General features: G+C 36.4%; 1 long non-coding RNA gene across 1 annotated transcript; it reads right to left on the reverse strand.

Annotated features, from left to right (window-relative positions):
* Positions 1–18,313: 18,313 nt before the first annotated feature.
* Positions 18,314–24,072, reverse strand: LOC139986302 (uncharacterized). Its single transcript, XR_011799613.1, has 5 exons — positions 22,403–24,072; positions 21,765–21,930; positions 21,581–21,698; positions 18,909–21,491; positions 18,314–18,848 (listed from the first exon to the last, which is right to left on the reverse strand). It is a non-coding gene; the product is annotated as an uncharacterized lncRNA (long non-coding RNA).
* Positions 24,073–24,285: the final 213 nt, after the last annotated feature.

Below are 24,285 nucleotides of genomic sequence, written 5' to 3' on the forward strand. Positions count from 1 at the left end.
GTAACTTCACCCAAATTCCATAGTTATGTTGTAGTTGGTGCAGTTTTTAACGATTCTACAAGAGTACACAGAGGTTACATGATATTTGGTACAAATAGATATTTCGCAGAGATCACAAAAATACTTAAACGCCTGTTCAGGTACTCATCGCGAAGTACTGTATTCATTGCGAACGTATTTATCAGGTCTGTAAATATGAAACCGGAATTTGCCTATAGATAGCCCTAGCTGATAATGTAGTTATCACTAAACTGCGTCATTAATGCCAAAAGTCTTTGTTGGCATCCCACAAACATTTTCGACTCAGAACAATACAAGTTTCATACAACAACATAGTTTGTAATAGCGTTGAACATGTCGAATTTTGTGCCTGGAAACTACGATTTGCGGACAGCGTTGATTTTCTGTTACCATTTGAAGAAAACTGCTGCAAAATCGCGTCGAATGCTTGTCGAAGCTTACGGTGAGCATGCTCTTGGTAAATCACAGTGCTTTGAGTGGTTTAAAAAATTCAAAAGTGGCAATTTTAACGCGAGGAACGAAGAACGTGGAAGACCACCGAAAAAGTTTCAAGACAGAAAATTGCAAGCATCGTTGGATGAGGATGACGCTCAAACGCAACAACAACTCGCTGATCAATTAAACGTGACACGAGAAGCCGTCTCCATACGTTTGAAAGCCATGGGAAAGATCCAGAAGGTGGGAAAATGGGTTCCACATGAACCGAATGAAAAACAGCAGGAAAACCGAAAAACCACTTGCGAAATGCTGCTCGCCAGATACAAAAGAAAGTCATTTCTCCACCGAATTGTGAATGGCGATGAAAAGTGGATATATTTTGAGAATCCTAAGCGTGAAAGATCATGGGTAGCTCCAGGCGAACCACCGACATCGACTACAAGACCAAATCGCTATGGACGGAAGACAATGCTCTGTGTTTGGTGGGATCAGAAGGGTATGATCTATTATGAGCTGTTAAAACCTGGCGAAACCGTTAATACCGAGCGCTACCGACAACAAATGATCGATTTGAATCAAGCTTTGCGTGAAAAACGACCAGAATGTCAAAAAAGGCAACACAAAGTAATTTTGCTTCGTGATAATGCACCATCACATACAGAAAAACCGGTCAAGGAAATGATCGAAGCGTTCAGTTGGGAAATACTTTCGCACGCGGCTTACTCACCAGACTTGGCTCCGTCCGATTACTATTTATTTGCATCGATGGGACACGCACTTTCTGACCAGCACTTCACTTCTTACGAAAATGTACGAAAATGGTTCGATGACTGGTTTGCCTCAAAAGAGCGACAGTTTTTTTGGCGTGGCATCCACCAATTGCCAGACAGGTGGGAAAATGTATAGCTAGCGATGGGCAATACTTCGAATAAAATATTTTTAATCATTTTCATACAATAAACGTGTATTTTCTATACAAAAATTCCGGTTTCATATCTACATGCCTGGTAATACTTATTATGTGCTCAAAATGATTCATACCATATACCAAGCTCTTATTATATACGAGTTTACAATGAATATCGTGCAACTTCTATATATACATATATATTGAATCATTCTCAAACCAGTTTTAATCGTTGCCGTCTATCTCCGTAGATTCTGTTTTCACAGAACTCTACTTTTAACGTTACTGATATATTTTCGCTGTTACGAATGCTTTGCAAAATTTACAAAGCTGCAGCGAATGAAAAATTCCAGAATTACAGCGCAGTTGTCAGTATTGATGAGCATGCTGCGATATTTCGGAACCTTTCGCGAATTATTTTCGACTTTGACTGAGATTTATTCAGCCTGGTACGATGAGATTAAGTTCATTTTCCCAAATAAATGCTGTTACGAATAACTGCGGAACATACGAATTTCCAGATATAAATCCCACGATGTTTGACTTGATTTAAGGAACGTCTATTTGTGATAGAATATTTAGAGGGAGCTAGAACTCCAAATCGGAGGACCCAATCAAACATTGCTCAACACAAACATGGAACGGACCATTGCTGAATGTGACATCGAATATCACTCAATTTGATATCGATCGGTAGAAGCACACTAATTTCGTTTAATTTTTATAATCTATAAACTGCACTGCGAGATTCGTGTTCTAATATCCGTACCGAAATGGGAGATGAAGAATCGAGGTAAAATACTTAATCAATCTCACTCGATCTTGTAGTCGGGATGGATTACAATTAAATTAATATTCCTGAAATTTGTAACATGTGTTATACTCTGTGCGATATATAAATTGAAGATTGATAAGTTATTTCCACCCCAGAGTTTCTCGCAAGCCTGTACAAAATATTATACACTGGCTCACGAAAGTATTTGAACACTTACTACCAGAGAAAACTATTATTTTCACATTGTATATGTTGCATAGAATATTTTGAAATTTCATTAGCACTGTAATGAGATACAATTTGATAGCAAATAAAATTTGAATTCTAAAAATGTATATGTTACAGAATATTTATTGCAAACGTATATTTAGTAAAATATTAATACACAGTATGAATAGTTACCTTAACCATATAAAAAGTGTTGAAAATGATTCTACTGTATACTGAAATTTATTGATATTATAGATAATTTCCTGTTTAAATATTCTTGTGATCCCTGCAAAATATATGCTTGTATAGTATTTTGTAACTGCTGTATACATTTTTAAAGTTATTAAAAATTGTACCAATACAACTATGATAGTTAAACGGAATTATAATGCCAGTGAAATTATAAAATATTTCGTATAACACACGTAACCATCGTATACGTATGCAACAAAATTAATTTTGCACATAGAAGCAAGATTTATGAAGCGGTTTTACAATGCAAAAAATTATTTTCCCACTCTCGATTCTTAAAGCTAATTTAATTTAATTTAAAAGCTAATCTATTTAAGAAACAATCAATTTTCCATTCGTACGCGTACGCGCAAGCTCGCGAAAAAATTCTCCCACTAAATTGTTAATTATCAAAGAATACCGTATATAATATAAATGAACAAAGTATTGCTATCGAATCTTTATATCGATTTCGTATGTGAACGTTAGAAGATATAGACGCGATAGAGGAACATAGTAGGAAGTGTTTTATCTCTCTGAGAGAGTAGCCCATCGAGAGATAGCGTCATTGTTAAGTAACAATCGTGCGAATGGTAACGTCGAATAATATTAAGTTACGAATTCCGTTGGGTAATGTTGGCCTGACGGTGAAAATCGATTTCCGCGACAACTAGTTTCTGCTTCGCATTTCCCCTTCGACCAACCTCGCTCAGCCTCGATTCACGGGAGGCGATTTTCCCCTGTCTCTGTACAACATCGAAAGCTAGTCCCTTCCTCCCTGCAACCGTTTTCTCCTTCCAGTTACCGGTGATTCCTCTCGTTTCGGCTCATAAAAGAGTAAAGTCTTCGTGATTCGTTAATTGCGATGACGAGGAGGAGAATCCGCGGCGCAAGATCGATAGACATTTCCCTGATTTCCGTTGAAAGGAAACTCTCGGCGAATTTCAGTTTCATTAATTTCGAAGATCTTTCCCTCATCGCCGAGGGTCCTGCAGCACGCCACTTGAACATTCTCGTCGAACGAGGAGGAGCTCACTTGAAAATTCCAATCACTGCCGTTACCGACTAGCTGCGAGAAAAAAGAAAATTTTCTTCGCGACATTTAATCGGCAGTATTCGATGAATGCAAATCGCAGCTCGGCGGCCGTCATCTGCTTGCTCCGAAAAATTTCGTCCCTTCTCTTTACGTTTGTAGCGCCGACTAAACGAGATCGTTAAATTTTCAATATTACAGCATAAAGATATGCTTTGCCGTTTTATAAGAAATAACGCAGTCAACATGTAGCTTGTCCATCCACGCTTTCAAAGCATATATTTCAAGCCTTAACGGACGTTAACGCTTCGCACATGACTTGCCGCTGGGTCGTCGTTTTACTTCGTAGCTGCGTGAAAAATGTTGCTAACACTGCTCGATGCGAGAACATACTTTTAGCACAGAAACGTTTATTCTAACGTTATTCATCGCGATCTACACGTTCAAGCTTTGATTATTTATTTACATGTTATCGATGTGTCATGTCTTTTTACAACATGCAGGAACATGGAGGAACGTGGTATTCTCCTACGCGTTTTATAAAAATATATATTTGCTTCTGCTCGCTGCCCAAAAAATTGTAAAAGTATTTTAACGACTTGCGCAAACAAGGATACATAGATCCTTAATGACTCGCGCGGTCTACGCTGCCCATGAATCTGTCTATAATTCGTTACGACTTGATGTTTTTGGCTTAAGTTTTTAACCTACCTTCCACGAGACATACACGTCCGATACGGTAAAGTTATAATGTCACGTTACAGGTAAAATACATCCGTTAAGGGATAAAAAGGCACCTATGTGTAGCTTTCGGATAATATTTGGAATGGGACGTACGACGTTGAAATGCTTCTTTTTAAATAATCTATTTATTTATGGAAAGTTAAAGAAGTCCAAAATGTGTTTCAAGAAATACGTACGTACCTTTATCTTTCTATTAAAATTTAAAAAACAGTGAATTTTTTGTAAATACGCGCATCGAGTTTTATTTTTCTTCTAAACCACTGATTAATTAGATATTTGTAAATGCTATTTGTAAAATCGTTATCTATGTTCTGGCTATTCGTTGTACTTTAATTACGTATACTTAGATACTCTAAGTATACGTATTCGTCGAATTCCATACACTTATTGATTAAAGATAACGCTACTGGTTCAACTAAGCCTCTAGTAAACGTTGCATGATTTTCATGATGGTTTGTGATAAACTTCGTTTTCTAGTACATCCCAAAGGAAATTTGGAAATTTGGGGATCGTGAGAATTCTGTCACAACACAAGGTTTTTCAGTAGTAGCCCTAATTGTTGTATAAAACGTACACTATTAACATTGTTGAACCTGAGCTTCCGCCTGTTGTATGTTCGTCGACAAACTGATGAAACCCAATGAAACCGCAGCAGATATTGTTAATCATCGCCTGGTAATCAATCTCGTGAAATCAATGAAGGTTTTCCAATAGTGTATATTTCTCCGGTTAATCTATACATAATTAGCAAACTTTGCGTCATCATTAAACAAGATATTTTATAGAAAGGAAAAGTCACAGTTATGAAAGATGTATCATCGGTAGCGGACGCTCGAAGCTGCGAAAATCCAACGTGGTATTATTATTACGGTTTTGTTATTACGATTTTCCATTATTTTTACATTACATACGATTTTACATTATTCCCCGCTTCGTTATTTTTTATTCTATATGCTTTATTTTTATGGGAAGTCGATCGTGACGGAAGGAAAATTAGCGAAAGGTTGTGATTTCGTCGGCGGCAAAATTCGGGCCGCAATCAGCAGAATTTGACATGCGATTGCCGATGTCCAATAATCAGCGTTGAAGTTTGATTTTGAGCGGCGAGGTCTAGTCAACATACGGCTGCTTCGCAGTCTGAATACTGCAAGTATCAGTCCGAATAGCGAAGCCCGATCAACGTCTAGCCACTTCACCGCTCTATTCTCAGCCCAACTTCAACCGATTTCGCGCTAATTATTCGCACGATAATGCACACGCTATATAATCGCGAGAGACGGTAGCCATGCGCAACCCATCAACGATCGCACGTTCCGTCGATTAACCGTTAAGCCGAATCTACACCTTTCCACTTTGGATGATCATCGTGGCTGTTTCATTCACAGTGAATATGAAAGATGAAATTATTCACATCAGTTCACTGGTTGAACTCATTTCGCTAGTCTGAAATATTCTCTGGAACTTAAATACTTAATGTCTGCACCGTGTAAGAGATAAAAGATTCATTCCGTACGATATGTGTCATTGAAATGCGAACTGGTTCTTCCGAATACGGATTTAGTATAGACGTATACCCGTAACAGTGTGCATTATAAAATATAAATTTATACTTGTCAGTGGCGTTTCACTATGAACGAATTATTCTCTATTTTGGCTCTATTCTGTTCACTGATCATTTTGAATAATTACTTTGGATGAAATACGGATGAAAACAATATTTTCTGATAAATTAGATGGTACAAATTCGCCTTTACACATTTTGAAGATTGACTTTATGTCATTGCATATTGTCCGTTTGTTTTACTTATTCTTCGGTATATATTCGTTCGAATATGTTTTTCTATTTCTGTGTATAACTCGAAGACTAAAACCGACTACCCTATATATGTAAAGAATTGTTCAGAATAGCAACCTTGATGGTACATAGCATATAGTATATAGGACATATAAGGCATCAAAATAAGTGAGGAGGTGACTGTTTGGTAACTTCACCGATAATAATTTTAGATACGATAACAAAAAATTCTGAATGTGAAAAGTTGGAAATGTTTGGAATCCGCTAAGGAAATATTGAGATAACAGGATCTGTGTTTAATTTATATAGTCAATTAGTCAATATGAGTGGTAATTACATTAATAAGTTTTTACTCATAACAATAAGTATTAATTGTAAAACATGTACACAAAATCTACCTACTCCCATAGAAAAGAAAATCGTGAAAATTTTCTTGCAGCAACCCAGCAGTAGATTTGTAGAATTGAAAGATGAAGAAAAAGTAATCAAATAATCGTGCAATTAATTGTAATTTTGTATCTGATAATGAAGAGTAAATAAAATATTATATATGTATATGTCGGAGATGAAAGGACAACGGGGCCCCCCGTTGGAATTACTTGGAAAACCTCAATACTGTAGCATTTACAAAATAACCCAGAAACAGTCATTCGAAACTTGAGACAATGAGCTTAGGCTCGAGGAGACAACCGGTCGCCGAGCGCAGCCACGGTCACGGGATGAACGTTCCACCTAACAGAGAAGTGCCAATATTATAAGACACACGTTGTGTTAACAATCAAACCCCGAGCGGGAACAATGTCGCAGCTACGCGAGTCTGCCTAGCAACGGCGACTGCAATTTTGTTGGTATCCCCGGCCAATATTCAACAAAACGAACGCGATCGTAAGGAGAGGAAAGTTTTCATCAATCTTTTATTCTTGCGATCTCCTTGGAGAGTTACACATCGTCTTTACGTGCAGTATATACCGAGCGTCACGGCGAACGTTACTTTGTGCTTCAAAATATATTCTAAGTTTAACAAAGAGTTAGCCCGTGGACCGTGGATTCGTCATATCGAACCTACGGTCATTGTCATTAGCGTCTAGTTACCGCGGCCACTTGTCGATCTTGTACCATCTATATCTGTGATAATAAACGCTATCTCGATTGTACAACAACGATGAACAACCCAGGCGAAGATTCGTTACACGCCCCTAATCCAAGCCCAAACTGCAACCCGACATATATAAATGCTATTATATAAACTGTGAATGTTAGTCGTTTAGTCAAGTAACACTTGCTCCTTGAAGATTTATAAAATAGGAGCTTGCAGTGGAATTAGAAAGAAATCAGGAAGAAGATTTACTGAACGCGATAAATTTTACTACGGTATCTTGCTAACTGGCCGTCGCTATTCCCACCATTTCTTGTAAGTGCCTTTATAGTGTGGAGCTTCGAGGTTCTGACTTTAGAACTTCCGCATCACGAGTTGGGTATCAGGTATCTCTGTCTCGTTCAATTTCTCTATCCATTTCATGCCGAAGCAACATTCTTGGCATGTATACGTATACCTTCCTCCGCTAACTGGTCAGATTAGTTTCCAACACGCGACCAGTTAACAAGACACCACTGTAATGTATATGTACACGATATACTTTCGAAATGACAAGTTTTCGTTACAAAATTGAAAATTATGAAAGAAACAAGATGCGTATGTTATTCGCTAATTGTAAGTGGATACCTTCAAATATCGATAACGATGTTTCAATCTGTTATTTCCGATTCTTTCTTTATAACATCCTTTCAATCGATCATGTCTCTCGGTAATTAATGACTATTTTTATACACGCAGATTTTTAAACAAAACATCCACTGAACCTATTATGAATCTTATTAAATGAGAAAACCAAGCTATTTGAATTGTCAGTAACTAATAGTTTTGGCGTGATTTACCTACGTAGCTACATTTATGTTAAAAATACACATTTTAAATCAAATATATTCAACTAAAATAGGATTTACATCTGATAATAATGCTATAATATGATACAAATCAAACGATAAGATGAACGTAAAGGTCTCCAACTGACTGACTAAGGATATTGGTATTCATAAACGAAGAGATGAATAAACGCAATTGTCTGAACATACTAGAGAATAATGCGAGACAGGGACATTGTGGTGATTTTAATTTTTACATTGATAATAATCTAAAACATAATTTATATAAGAAAAGAACCGAGTATTATATCGTATAATCAAAATTAGTAGAAACGCTCCTGTCATAATTATCACATTACAAAACGAATATGTCGAATATGTGCATAAGAGAATTTGAAAGAAAAAGAGTTTTGATATGACTAACATAATATTATAAATAAACAAGAATTGAAAAAGAATTTTAAGAGAATTCACTTAAATTGATCTAATACTTATTTTTACTTAATTATGTTTCTTTTCATACGATCTTTAGTATCGGGAAATATTTTGATATGCAACCGTTATGGAAGCAAAGAATACGTTAATGAAGAAGTATGATCACTATCACCAAAGTCCTTTAAAATATTCCATTTCGTATTTTGTACTAATCTACTGTTACCAATAAGTCTATGCTGCATTATCTGAATATCTGAACTCAAAATGTATTGAGTACAAGTCCTCGAATAATTTTTCAATTTTTCTGCGCCTGTTCCTTTGGATGATTCTAAAATGGACCAGTAATTATCAAAGTACATCAATAACAATAGCAACATTTACTTTACAAATTGTTTAAGTCCAACGTTTGATTGTTCAGAATTCTATGTACACATATGTGTTACAAATGTCTATTTTTGTTCCCGCTATTGGTAATTATCGGATAGCTACTCTGATTGCTTCTAAATTATTGGTCAATGGAACGTCAATAACGCTATATTTAGCATGATTGATTATCTTTCATCATCCCTTTTTCTTCGCGAAAGTAAAATAATCTTCGTACGCTGCATGTTGGTGTTCGTTGAAATTCATTTCTTCCGAACAAAGAATTTCTGGCTTGAATCGATTTCAGATCGGATATAACTTCTCGTGGTTGATATACCGATGTGTTTGCGCGATGATCCGCTGATATTCTATTCCATTATCGATTTCGCGATACATGCAGTGATATATTTAACGCAAAAGATAACTTGCGGTTTGATTATATTTTGCCATCTATATACGTCGACCAGCTAGCTGCCTATAATGTTGCCGGATGTTTCGAGATTAAAATTTATATAATATAATCTTCATAATGATAGTGAGAATCAGAACCTTACGTTCTTTAACGCTGTGTTCTTTCAGTATAGAGCAAACCTTTTTTACCATTTCTGCTTAGATCTTTGCACTTAGATGTATTTCTTCTATATGTTTTAAATACTCCGATCGAAACTCGCCTTTCAGAACGCTTTTGTTAAATATAATTAAGTTCAATCTCGTGTTTCACTGCTTCGAACATTTCATCTAATCTGTCGCAGTTAGGACATCTCACGACATAGTACCACGCCAGAAAAAATTACTTATAATTCTCAATGAGAATTGATTGTAAAATACATCCAAATAAAAAAAGAAATTAGGATATTTATTACGATGTTTAGTTACTTTTCCTTATTCCAGCAGTTCCTTTAATGCTTTTAATGCAATCAACGCGAATGTGATGAACGTAGCTCCTACTGATTGTGAAAATGACCTTTGAATCCAAGTTTTATTGTTGGTAACGCTACTGGCAATCCCACTGTGTCAATTTCCATAATGTTGTTCTTGTAGATCGACGGTTCTATAATTTATGTAACTGTAGGAGAGCATATGTTGGTAAGAGAGTTTCCACTTGTTTTAGCATTAAGGAAACATTGTTTAACTATGTCCTTAGCATTTGCATAAAATCCAAGATGATCAAAATTTGGTAGTTTCTATCTTCTAAACTATTAAAAATAAATTCGTAATTCACATTTCTACGTGCACATGGACTTGTTTTCCAAAATTTAACGTATGCAAGTGTTCCGATTCTGTCATACCAGCTTTTATTGAGCAAAAACGAATATTATTTTTTTAAATATATCTCCCATCGCCAGATTGAAATCATTTACTGTTGTTTATGGATAATTTTAATATTTATTTTATTGTATCGTATTTTATTTAAATAATACTTAAAGCTGATAATCTGCTGTTCGAAGAATTATGATTTAGCCTTTGGCGGAAATAATTTATACGTTGTAGAATTGCTGATTTTAAATTGATTCTGTGATATCATCAGCATGTAACAGCATATTGTTATTGGCGTACTTTGATATTGGCGAACGAGGGATTTCCGCTACTAAGAAGTTTTCTAGCTTTTATGGCAACTATTATATTTTGGTTTCAATATAGTTGATTTATTTTTGTATTCCAATGTACTGGCAACCACGCAAAACGTTTACTATTGTTAGCAGTACACATACTTTCCATATCTGATCATGTAATAATGTATGTATGGGACACGTAAACAGCTCTGATTGTCAAAACATGTTTGTGGTATCGATTTCTGCTTACATATGTATATTGTATAGAATAAAATAAAAAGATGGTTTTCTAGAAATTGAAAATAAAATCTATTTGTTTGTTAATAATTTTTCATAGATCAAAAAAAAAAAAAAACACACACACACACACATTTTCGAGCGTAGATTCATACAAAATTATGCCATCCGTTTTACCCAAATATGCCGTCTCAATTTGCCTCGAACTACGATATACTGACGGTTTTGGTTTACGCTTTACCGTTATCCGATTGACAATAAATTAAACAGCTACCAACTAACAGACAGCATACGAGAAATAAAAATTTTCAATCTTTTAATCAAAATTTAAATCACGTAAAAGATAGCATATAGAGAGAGTGTACATGTCGATATCAAAAGTTCAATCCGAACATATTTGTTGTTCACTAACTTTCACGTGGCCGGTATAGTACGAACTCATATCTGATTCATTGAATATACGCGTCCGTGATAGAAAACAAAAAAAGAAGAAAACAGAATGTAATCAGAAAACTTGAATTTGAAATATATAGATAAATTATAATCTTTTTATATTATTTTCTTATGTACGTATATGTTTATAAAGGCGAGTGTTTGTAGAAATGGAATTATTAAAGATCATTACGAAAGGATTATCGTTAATTGCATAATGTGTTTCAGATACTTGCGAAAGCTACGAACAAGAACTTTTATTACATTTTCTATACGCGATAAGAGACCATACATTATTTACGGATATTGTAATCTTAAATATCAAAAATTCACAAATGATATAAAGGACGGAATTTTATACTTTTAAACGATTGATTTAGCTACGTAATCGAAAGAAAGATACTTAACTTAAAGAATATTTTTTAGATTGTTACTTTTGTGCTCATCTTTTCTACCAAACGTTTATGCATCATCATATAAATTCCGTTCTTCTTCGTGAAGAAATAATTGCCAAATTTGCTTAGACTTTGTATAAAATCTAAACTCGTATCATATTTATCTGAATAAAACTATAAATTTACGTACATGAGTGATTCAATTACGCTATACCGTACAGTGGTTATTTCCCAGGCAGACAAAACGAATAATTCCAGTCATAGAAGTTGCAGCAAACGCTTAAGAACTGAATCTAACACTCCTCAGATTTATGAGACCTGTGGAAAGTTAATTTCGCTTTGGATCACTCGATCTATGATCACCAATTTCTTGAAACCTAAAATACCTCACAACGCCGCAATCGTAAACATTATTCTACGAGATTACGATAATAAGTTCCGATTCTTTAAAATAATAATAAACTCGCAAAGGATAATTGGTTCGACTATACGGGCTCGGCAAACCCGCAGATCTTAACTACGCACTACCACTATGGAATAACCGCCTTATTGGTGTGAAATAACTGGTTCCAAAAAGAGTAGACCCTACGATGTAACGATCGAGAATGTCGCAGGAAAGACCAGCACAGCCAAAACAATAACGAACTGGCTAATAAAAATGGCCGGAAATAAATCTTTGTCGGGAAATCAACCCATAACCATGGGAGCTAACTGGTGGTAACACGTGTGTTCGATCAGAATTAGGGAAGTTATGTAGAATGCGGCTAAAACCTGAACAAATGAATTAACATTATTACAACAAAATCATCAAACTGTACATACAAAACACAGTACAATATCGTTCACGTGCTACTATTTCATACGTTTTATGCGCACACATACCTAACATAAGGTACAAGTCCGCAACCTCTCGTAGTATATCTTGGGTTATTCAAATGCCGGCAGCACAGTTTTCATTTGCAGTGCGATAAAATGGCGAAAAAGAATCGTACATCAACTTTTTAGCGATCTTTGTAAAGGCGAAACTCGCCTTTACAAACGCATCTTGAAACGAATTCCGAAAAAAGGTTGTTAAACTTTGCGCAGTCGCTTGAATTCGTAAAGTCTGAGAAAGGCGGAAAGCTACTTCAGTTTCCCCACTCAGTTTTGTAAGAAAGATGTGTTTTGGAAAAAATTGAGTTCAAGAATATATATAAGAAAACAGGGATTTCGCTCTTTAAGATGAAGTCAGCTGTACGATTCTTTTTCACGAAGTCGCGGTTGTTCGAATATCGACAATTTTTTTCGGTCAAAGTTTGGTTGGACATGGTGAAATTCGATGAGAAAGTTGATAACTTTATTACATGTTTAAAGTTATGATCGGGGAATATTTTTCTACCCTCGATTCTCCTTACTTCACCGCCGCAGATAGGATCAAACGCTGTATCAAATTTGAACAAAAACAAAGAACATGCCTGCGTTACTCGAGTTTCCTATTTATCTTTAAATTGAACAGACACAATCAGAGTTACTTAACTCAGATCTCTCTTCAGAACTAATTTTCGCCCGCCTTCAATTACTATCTCCTTGTTTCGATTAATTAATGTTAGCTGCTATTTTTGTCAAGATCTACTAACTTCCTGTCTCAGGTAACATCGGAGGTTAAAATTACATTAAAGAATTTTATTCCTAAAGTATATTTCAGACGGATACTCGCAATGATTTAGAAATATCCAAATGCAACGGTAGCATATAGTGTAGAAAGAAACGTTTCTGAGACAATATTGAAAGTCGACTAGACAGAAGCATAGTGGAATATTCACGCTTAAAGCTACGATACAGAGCTAATTACACGTAAATTTCAATTTCACAAACACGTAGAACTAATTACTAATAAAATTATTTGCAAATTATATCATAGTATGAAGGCGTACGTGAACAATAGCAGAATCGAAACACCAGTAAACTACGAAACAAACAACAGTCAGAATAAAAGCACAGGAACAGAAAACATGAAACACGAAAGAAATCAAATAAAGACAAATCAAACATCTCAAAAGAATAACAAACCGACATGGCAAGTAACAATTGAGAGAAAAATTAAACAAATATGAACAAACATAGAAAGACTAACACAGTACGTATGCAGAAGAAGACCGGCCAAATAAGGGCATCAACTACACACAACAACTGAGAAAAAACACAGAACCTGTTGAACTTACAGTAGATTCGTTTAAACAGAAAATTGTGTTACGTTAAGCAAAAAGACATCAAACGGAGAAAGTTACGAAAGAAGACATTGTCCAAAAGAAAAGGAGATCATAACTTTCTCAGAAATATCGGCACGTGACCAGTCGAGATATATCGTAGACAACACTTAAAATAGAAGTTATACTGGTAACTAGTTAACGATAGTCATACAGAAAACACATAATTGGAAGGCACCAGGAATTGTGCAGAGTCTGGAGAAGGCTTCCCCGATTTTCAAAATACAACTCGGATCGTAGTTCGATACGTTGTTATCTCCAGATAGAGTCAGAAACTTCGATGAAACTGACGTTTGGATCCTAAGTAGATAAGTACGCTACAAATAGTAACTAATATAACGAACGATACAATCGAAAGAGCAGCACGTGGAGCTCGTTTAAAAGATGTCATCTGCCACATTTTATCAAAAAAATACGTTAAGTATTTTCTGTATATAATATCGTTGAAATTAGTTCATTAATAAAATTTATTGACTCCTCAAGCCCTCATCTGAATTTTGCATCACCCTATATATAGGTGACGTTGGACTATACGCTACATTACAAACACACGTACGATATCATTCTTGCAGAATACAGAGGGAATAAGCAAAGAAAGACACTTACATTTCGGAATTAAAAAATGCTACGCGTAAGAAAAGGGAGTAGAAAGAAATAGAAGGAACAGGAACACTTAATAGCCAATGTAAAGGACAACATGTCACGGGTTAAATATTCAAATATCCCGGTTTCAAACAAAACACAACGTTTAAGCGTACCTGTCTGTAATCAATAGAAATTATAGAACTACATAATCCTACAAAGTTATCATATATGCAGTGGGAACTCTGACATGCATACATTTAGCATAATAAAACCAACACAAACATGAAACAATTAAACAGAATCAACAAGAACAATCATGAATAAGACAAGAACCATCTGCCTAAACCATACATGCATAGGAGGTCTTTGCCTACCAACAGAACTAGAAGCAAGAGGAACGATAAACATCAAAACACAATCTGCAAGTAACAAATAATAACATTCACGCAGTCGCTCGAGAGACAGCGGCACATACCAAAGGTCGCGTGTACTCGATGTATATAGATTCGGATCGGATTAGGATCCCGAAAGTTTGTAATTACATAAATATTCGTGTATTATGTTAGAACAAAAAAGAATAGAAAATACGTATAAAATAGTTTCTCTGCGAAAGCGTGTCTTGTTCGCGATGTTCCTTGGTTTTGCGAGAGCTGACCTCATCGTTGAAAAAAAGCCGTTCGCGATGTCAGAGAGAACCTCCGATATGTATACTATAGATGGGAAATCGCGCGAAGCAACTTGATCGCAGCCAAATTGCGGCTTTAGTATGTAACGCCACTATCGGTTCACTTGTACTCATCGTATCCTGTACTTAACATGGTACTTCCTTTCGCTCTCGCAGCATGACAACACTATTTTTTATGTATAAACCAACAGCTGCTAAATACACGTAAGATAAATATTAAACACGATATAGTTAAAAAGTAATTTAAGAAAGATTCAAACAAAGAAACATATCTACAATAGGAAAATTTATGTATAAATTTATAATAATACGCGTTTCAAAAAAGTAACGCAAGATAGAACTCTAAGTCAGTAGTTCCCAAAATTTGTTTAGTCACGACGCAGTGGTCTTTGGAAACTGTGCAAATATTCAGGCGTTCATTTGGTACACAAATTCCAGAGTATACAACACAGATGCAATTGCGCGATTAAAAAGAAAAAAGAAAAAAAGGTGTTGCCCTTTCGTGGTAGCGCACGTAGTTTCATCCCAGAGGCGCACCTTTTGGGAATCACTGCTTTAAGTAATAATACACCTAAATAAAAAGCATCCCTAAACACCTCAAGTTTCTGGTCAACACAGTATACACTATGCATACTACTATGCATACTGCAGTATCTATAGCACGAAGTTGCAAACAAGCATTTTTTTTTTTTATAAATAGTACCTGTACAGAAAAACGAAAGCCAAGATAAGAAAGAAATGTGTGAGTCGAATATTTTATATCGTCGTATGTACTTACTTATTTCTTAATATTTTTTATACCGCGTCTGCATCAACTTGTTTGTTGCCTCCGGAACAACTTACGAACAGAACATAACCTGGCCTGTTGGAAGCAGGCCGTTTGATCTACCATTTCCTAAGCGAAAACGGTATTTACTGACGAATTCATTACTTGTTCGCTGCTGCTGAAAGTGCTTGTACCATCGACGAATACGGTTCGCGATTTGTTCGCAAATTGCTTGGAAAAAGTAAAAAGGGTAAATATATCGTTTACAGTTACAATTCAAAACAGAATAGATTAGTAAAAGATCTGTATGCCAGCGTTCGATATATAATGTTATATTTAAAGTATCTTCCTTATCAAATTTATCAAAGATAATTCAATATAACAAATCGAAGTGTCTTCATAATAAAAATGAAGATACTTCGAGGTTCCACCAAGAAAGCGAAACGGTGGTTTATAAGGAAAGTAAGAAAGACAGATCATACCTATGTGTCAACGAATAGAACGGGAGGAATTGAAAATCGTTAACTCGTAAAATTGTCGAATCCGAATTCTTCGTTGATGTCGAAGTTAAAGTCCAAGGAATTTTTGTTTTTGTCTATTTGTCGTTATCTCTTTGTTAATGTAAGCGTCTGATTTGCGAGTAACATGCAAATGTGCAAACATCGAGGTTAGCGAGTTGAGCGTTCTTCCATGCGAGCAGTGGAAAGGAAAAACAGAAGCAGCAAAAGGTTAGGTGCAGGTGGAAGAAAGATAGGTAGCAGTTTCAGCGATGGCGATAGTGGCGCCGTTATCGGCAGTAGTGGAAACGACGGTATAATGTTAGTGAAAGAGAAAGCTGAAACTGGCCTCGAACGTGTGCAGAAGAGAGGTGACGGCGTGTGCTAGTCGTTTGCAGGATACCGACACGGCGTGTGTGCCGACGGTGGTGAACGCGCCCGGACATCGATACAGCTCTACCGCCACTCTGCCCCTGATCCACTCTGACCCTCTCCGATCCCCAGCACCCTCTTGCACACGCACAGCTAGTCTCTCCTATACTTGTTCCCGTGCCATTAACTTCAGCAACGGAACAAACCTTCTGTCTTCCTCTCCCTCTACTTCGTCCTTACTCCCTTACCTTCCCCTCAGTCCTAGCTATCTCTGTCGTACACGTGAACTCGATCGCGCGCGTGCCGAGTAACCGTTCGTTCAGCTTCCTTCTCTCTTCCATTTTGACCACTCTGACCACTCTGTCGCTTTATCGCCACAGGCAACTACGTGCTCAAGCTTCTTCAAAGAATAGACGAATGACTACATTATTATCTTATAATTCTTATTAACAACGTAGATTGATCATGCTCCTTGGACAACTAGCCAACGATTATTCTTCGAACTAAATGCTAAAACAAGTGAGATAACTTATTACTGTAATTTAGTCTTATTACTGTTCCGTTGGTGAATTATGTTATCGCAATATCGCTCGACCGCGATCAGCTGTCAAAGCGTTTGCTTGCTACATATTTTTATTTCGACAAACACGAAGCAACGTGTAATATTCAATGTACGCGTAGTTCGAAATTATATACTTTACACGAATAATAAGGATACTTGTTTAAAAAATGGATAATCAATGGATGCTTAATATTTATTCGCGTAGAATTAGTTCACTTATCACCAACTTCAAACGCTCGTAACATTCATTAGGTTATGACATGTCGAATTTTATCGCACCAATTTTCCAAACCTTAATTATCATGTTTCGTTTTTAATAAATGTGTTTGCCTTCAAATACCTGTCGTTGTATAACATTTTAAAGCTGAGAATTTTATTTTTCATACACGATTTTAATATTTCAATCTTTTCAGGTAAAAACGCATTCTTCGTAAGAGTCTGTAGTACGAACCAATACAGGTCACATATTTCATACGTACTAGTATTACTGGCTAATAAAATAAAAAAACAAAAGCGATGCATTTCTGACAACAAATGACGATTTCCTAATGTAGGTTATAGAGGAGATATTTGATTTAATACTTACTCGGATTTCCATTTGAAACATTTTAATGAATGTCTATTTCAGCACCTATAGCGGATGGACGTCAATCCTGGCACACACATTTATAACCCTCTCGAGCTTATAAAGACAACGATCAAAATGATTAAAACCGTTTGTATAGTCTATTAGATATCCACATTTATTTTACTTGTACCACACTATATATGTAAAGAAGATGTGTAAAGAAGAGATTGTTTTTTGCAACATATTCAATAGTTTTGAATCGCATAATTGAATATCTTGATACAAATGCGAAAAAAACCAATATATATAGCACTCATTTACTCCAATATGTACTAAAAAAATTGTATGCTTACCAAGAGCCATTTGTAAATCCTGCCAATGAGTACAAAAGACTGTACATGTATGTATTGCAGGAATTTGCGAAAAAGACGATGTCCAAGTGGAACGCAATTTTAAAGAAAAATTTCGCTTTTGAAACTACATTACGAATTAATGACACCTTACAAGCTGAAATCGTTAATGACGTAAAAGATATGCATTTATTACATCTTATAATATCAAACGTTCTCTACTCGTAAATTAGCCTTTGATGATAGACGTCACTAATTAATGCTGGATGACGTTCATGAAATATTTAGAGTCGATATAATTTAAATTGGTATATTTTATTAACATGTTCAAATAATATGATTTCCAATATATCTTACGTATTATATTAACATTTTTTTTTTTTTTTTTTTTTTACACATTTCAGTAATATAAATATCCACAGGCTACCAACAACAATAAAGCTATTGTGAATTTTTTCTAAGTAAAACATAGTGCGTGCAAACTTTGGTTAAAATCCCTTCTCTATAAAGTTAATAAAAACTTAAGAAGAACTGCTTTTAAAAGAATACTCAATCACTTAGTATGCTCCACTGCTTAGAAAATATAAAAGAGGCTTTCCTTCTGTATCTCTTTGCTTTTTCTCCAAAGATTATGTAAGAATGACTTATTTGTCACTTAAAAGGTGCATAGGCGCATTAACGTCTTTGGTGCATGAAAAATCTCAACTTCAATCGCAATGCTTCATCTGAAATATTTTTCTTTTAGTACTTCAAGGTACTTTAGCCTAGTAAGTTTTGTTACTTACTCGACGAGATACATGTGGCATGTCCGTACATTTTCTCGCTAAACGATACTATGGTAGATGCATATTTCTTTGAGCAAGAATAAGAGAAACATGTCATACAAACATGCTAAAAAATTCTTCAATTGAAAAATTATAACAGCAATACGAAATAATAATAGACTAGTTTTCGTTCGATACAGTATAAGAACAGATAGGCGATTTTTAAATATCGTTCTTAACACGTCCGTCGTCACGTCGCACATATCTATGCGACGGGTATACTACCGTGGGGGCCCCGTCACCAAACGATGGTGACGCTCTTCTTGTTCGAGTTAATTAATTAAATATACGATATTATATATAGGATATACAACATAAAAACATTAAAAACACATTATACCATACTTTTTATTAATTTATATTCTGGATAATACATTACATTATCCTATATCGTATGGTATTCGTTAAAACATTCCAAACACATTTGGGGTGATTTTGGGCACTTCGAAAAATAGTTAGACTCCGTTATCGCTACTCTCCTCACTTTCAAATATATTTTCACGCTGTTTACCGAACATTTTGACGATGAAAAAATCACTGATGTACGTCTCACAAGTATGCTTCTCGACTAAATGAAAGATCCGAGATATCTGCCATGAGATCCCTCGGAATACTCTAGCTGGATAGCTTATCGCTTTCTCCATTTCAGAAATAAATAATCTTTTCTTTATAATGAATCGAAGGCGATAAACAATGAATCGAAGGCGATAAACGATGAATTCCTGCTTGTCGCTCTATTTACGTTCTGCGTACTAGCGGTCGGATTTGGGCCCCGCAGGAAACTTAGCCGAATCACGCTGGGCGACGAAAGTGTTAAATACTTTTGAAATTCTATTGTTCCCACAACATTATCTAATACTTTGTAAGAGCGATTTTTAACTTTTTATTGGACATTTTCCTTTTCCTGATCTATATATATGCAGAAATGTACGTGTACACATACAAGCTGTGACAAGTAGCAGCTACAACCACTTCGATAATTCCATTTTTTATTCTTATTCACTGCTTCACATTACACTTTTTGACATTTCTACATTGTCCTCGATTTCTTACATGGAAACCAATCTTCCTTTCGTGACGAAATTTGTGAGTAATTTCAAAACAAGCTCGACTATGCGTGTATTCAAATGATTATTGAACTATTTTCAAAGAAATTCTACCAGTAAACATGGCAGTTTAATTATAGGAGACGTTCGTTTCGAATACGATAAATGCTGTGTCGCGGTTGACTCACGTGGATTTATTCCTCTTCGGGATCCATAGTTCGTCATACTGGCGTCTGATCTTCGCACGACCGACTATCCGACGAGTTAATCTTCAACAACTTGTATGCGATGAAAAGCGAACAGAGAATAGACAATCCTGAACAATGAACCGTCTTGGATGAATGAACCTTAAAACGCAGGGCAGTACTAACCAACCCAAAATATGTTCGAACACAGAATTATTGCTATTTAGTAGGTATAAATGTGAAACGTTCTTGAACATCAGAAAATATAACTTTTGCATTTTGCAACATTGTACTATCCGCAGTTTGATTTTACTTATCTTTTGTCAATTATTAAATGAAACTAAATTATTCCTTCTGGTCCTGTATATCTATAGCTCCCAAATAGATTTGCATTTTTATTGTTTCAGCATGACAAACCTCGTTAAAAGATTTGTGTGCACAATATGTTATCATCCATCGATTACTATCCCGACGCGTTACGATGAAATTAATCTTATGGTTATCTCATGTAAAACGTATGGAGAACGATCGTTATCGCAAAAGTTATCAACGTCGCAACTACATATTGAATTAACAGCCAGCACAGGTAATACACGAAACTTAAAGTGACGATTCTGCACGGAATAATTACAATAATTATGTACTATGGTACACCGTTGGATTCGAAGAAGATTGAAATTTCTGTAAGAAAAGCGGGCAAGCAATTTAATTTTCGCGAAGAAATGATTTTTTAAATAAATTTTTCGCACAAATTTATAGGTGTCAAGACACGATATAACTTTAATTTGAATCACTTTTTCATATCTCTTGCCGTTTACGATCTATAAACATTTACATAGAAAGCCGACTCGGACGAGAGGGTTGTTTTCTCCCTTAAAGCACGAACGAGTTACGGCTAAATTCCTTATCTGGGTCTAACGAACACTCGTGCAGGGTCTCAAAATCGATGGTGTTAGTCAAGGATTGTTATGAATATGAATCTTCTAGAATCTAGAGCATCATCTTCGATGGCACGTCCGCGCGTACGACTACAATGTCGATACCGAGATTCAAAGGATGCATTTTCTAAAAGAGAGCGTTTCTGACATCAAGAACACTGAACGTTGGTTGGCATAGCGTTCTCCGTAATAGCGAACAGCAGCATAAATTACCGCTATAGGCATTCAAAGTCTTGATTATCTCGAGATATTCCTTGTTCCTGTATCTCATGGTCGTGATTAAGCGAAACTAACAGCTCGCGTGAACGAAACATTAGAGGAATTCGCGCAAACCTTGTATACGTACGCGATACACGTCGCACGTCGCTCGACACACTGAAATTTCGAATTCAACGTATCATACGCTTCAGCTTGATCATCAACGATGTACGTTCTTTATGTCGTAGGTAATAAGGACAACTTACAACAACTTTCTCTAATTCGTGTGACTCCATTGAACTATCGCGGCAGACTATGTGTTTGCTTTGGAAGGTCGTAGTTGATTGGCTCCTCAAGCGAACTTGCGAGACTGAGAAGCAGTTCCTAGATGGATAGAGCCGGTTCTGTTAAAAATTGCACGAAGTTGATTGGGTGACTCTCTAGACCAACCTTTTTAAGGCGTTATCGTCTATGTTCGCTACGGGTCCAAGGGCAATTTATCTCGTTACGTGGGAGGCCTGAAAGTCCTCGGCTTCGACGTTTTCCAGCTTCGCGAAATTAGGCCTTGCTATTGCCCTCTTTGTGTCCAAACGGCTAGCGTCAATGGTACTTGATCCTATAAACAAACGTTTTCGTCTAAGAGCGGAACATTCGATTTTCTCGACAAATAAGCCTCGAACAAACACATTGTGTTCTGTATGCTTTTATTATCTTTCTATGAGAAATCAGCTTACGCTCATCCGTATATAACGTTCGAACGCGAAGTGTGATTTAAAACTGCAACTCGATAAATGTGGAACTCATCAGAGTCAGAATCTAAAACTCCTGAAACCCGTAGGTATGAGAAACCGTACAGAGTTCTAGAACGCCACTAACATATATCAGAAATCCCACGGCTATAGAGCACAGTCCAATTCATTGATAAACTAATTTGGAAATAAGCAGCTCCAACGCCCGCGAACAAATACGCAAAGTAGAAGATACGCACAGCGAGTTCTTCGCGAACAAAAATATATCGACGACTTCCATTAGCCAAATATGTAATACCATTAGCAAAAACCTAGTATATATCATGACTGAATACTTACGAAATGAATATAGCACTTGGAAAAACGAGAATTGAATTTGATTATAGAAATATCATTCCCAACGCGTGGATGAACGTTTCGTTCAATTATAAATACGCAATAGCGCTTACAATTAGTTTTCGTTGATCTCTTTGTATCTAATATCCATCCCCGGAACAGAAACTGACATTGTGAATATCAAGGACCCAAAAGGTAAAATAATATTGAAACGGAAGGCAGCCTATCCTATTAGCTCTGAAGGCGATTGCTTAACCAGTATACTCGTGAATATATGTAAATACAGAACACCGTATATGGATAATATACGGATGCTGATTCACCCAGTGTATTAGGATATTGCACTTCGTATCGCGTAACTTCTCGAAGGACCACCCGTTGATGGGGGAAAGAAATACACTGAATACTGGTTTATGGTGTATTCAATGAACGTGCGGCCATCAACCTGACTGTCATGAAATATGATCGATGAAACAGGTGCTGTCTATGAAAGTTTGACAACTTAAGTTGTGGATGTTCTGCATGCTCTGGCTGCTGCGGTAGACTGATCGATCCTGATTCCGAAGTCTAATCCTGACTACTGAATTGTATCTCACTAATTGACTGACTGGCTGTTGGATTATAAATAACTGAAGCGTGACTGACTTAACTAAAAACTGACTGTGTGTGTATTTTTGTGTGTGTCCGACGACGATGACACTGCACTGCATTGAACCCGTCGAATTAACCTTGGGCGATATACTCACGAGGAGGAGTGGTGAATGGCAAACTGTCGACGACACTGAGGGGTGTTCTTCTCCGAACGATAAGAAAATTTCGAACTGTCTCCAATTGCTGAGACAAGATTTACGAATGGTCGTTATGAATAGTCACACGATATCTTACTCTGACTGCTGAGAGTTAAAGTCGATTCGAGGTATAGCTCGACTGAGATTGGCAAAACCGATCGTTTCAACTGATCGTTTCAACTCTGCGAATGCCTGGAGATGTTTACAGATGAAAGGCTCGCACAAGATTGATTTTGCTAGATTCGACCTAGAGTACCTAGCAAGGCCCAAAAAGGGTGCGAAAGTGTACGTGTTGCTTGAATTTCACCAAACGCAAGAAACTGACCAATCAGCATGCTCGTTCGTTGGGTGTCGCTAATGCACTTCCGTGCGCCCGAAGCACAGGAGATACTTGGCGGAAAAGGGGTGAGCCATACTTGGACGAGCGTGAGGCTTGCGATCAATTAGGTAAGAGGGTGCAGTTTTATGACAGCCTCGGCCGTTGAGAACATCATGGACATGGAAAATTAAAATCATTGTCCCGACCTAGAAATTAGCCTCTTGCCTGCGGAAGTGTGCGTCATAAAATTAGCCACGAAAATCCTCAAGATTTTTTTGTTCCTACCAATGGCACACTGACTATCTGTTAAATTGCGACTGAGGCTAACGCCAGGTCATCTCTTTCCAACGCATCCGCAAAAATAGGATTATAATTACAGTGGCACATCTGGATGAATTCTTCGTAAAGCGCATCCACTATAACCATAACTTAACGCAAGGCGTAACGTTCAAATAGGATTTATAAAAACGTTTCCTTTAATGTTAATTTGACGAAGTAAAGACAGAAATAGCTTTAACTGTGACGTATAACACAGAAATGAAAAGAAGTCTCGCGGGACGGCACAAACGCACCTAACGTCACGCGTTGCTATTAAGTAGTTCGGAAATGACATGATACCCTAATTTGTGTTTTTTTATTCGAAATAAATTTATTTGTTCAAAATAGCACCCGTTATATTTAATACGCTTTTCCTAGCGAGATACAAGCTTTTTTGTATTCTATGATCATAGAAATCTAGAGCTTTCGGGATAATACGATCCCCTTTCTCTTCGAGCCTT

The sequence above is a fragment of the Bombus fervidus genome, chromosome 4 (genome assembly GCF_041682495.2).
Source record: "Bombus fervidus isolate BK054 chromosome 4, iyBomFerv1, whole genome shotgun sequence".
Taxonomy (NCBI): Eukaryota; Metazoa; Arthropoda; class Insecta; order Hymenoptera; family Apidae; genus Bombus; species Bombus fervidus.